Source organism: Gekko japonicus, unplaced genomic scaffold (assembly GCF_001447785.1).
Source record: "Gekko japonicus isolate JY-2015 unplaced genomic scaffold, Gekko_japonicus_V1.1 scaffold131, whole genome shotgun sequence".
In the NCBI taxonomy this organism is placed as follows: Eukaryota; Metazoa; Chordata; class Lepidosauria; order Squamata; family Gekkonidae; genus Gekko; species Gekko japonicus.
In genome coordinates, this window is record NW_015167061.1 from 2,608,456 (window position 1) to 2,609,223 (window position 768).

Sequence of the window (768 nt, forward strand, 5' to 3'; positions counted from 1 at the left end):
GGCCGTCGAGGGGGCGCTTCGCAGCGGAAACGCGGCCTCAGCAGCGCCGCGGAGGGGGAGAACGGGGGAGGAGGGCGGCTGCAGCCCCCTCCCCACCCAGGGACCACCGGTGCAGGGGAGTCCCCGCCCGGAGCTCAGGCCCCAGCCCGGGGGTGGGAGACAAGTGGGCTTCTCCGGGGGGGGGCTTCCGCCTGCCCTTCCCGCCGGCCCTGGATGCCCCTCCGCCGGCTGCCCACTGAAGGGCCTGGCCACCACCTCTCCCGCGCGCGCTCTCCCCCTGGCCCCCGCCTGGTGGGAGGGGAGGGGAGGGGAGGAGGAGGAAGCCCAGAAGGCCCCCCCTCCCGGCAAAGGTGCAGGGGCCTGGGCGGGGGGGGGAGGGGCGCAAAAGGCCAGCCTCAGCCAAAAGTCCAGGCCCCTCCTGGCATTGCAGTGGCAGCGCAGTTCTCCATGGCCTGAGAGAAAGCCCTTTAAGGCCCCACACACACACCGGCTGCTGTGCCTGGGTTCTTGAGAGCCCCAGGGCTGGGCCCAGACCCCCCTCCGCTCAGCTCCCGCCCCTTCTCTCACCTGGCACAGACCCAGGGCTCCTGCCCTGGAGCACTCCACGGCATCTCCTGGCGTCATGCTGCAAAACCCACGCATCATGTGGTCTGGTCGGTGTGGTCACCCGGCTGGTACCCCAACAGCCAGCGGGCACAGGAAATCCTTGAGACACACCCCGATCCTGTGCCACCTGCACTGGCCTGGCTGGAATCCTTGCTCCTGCTG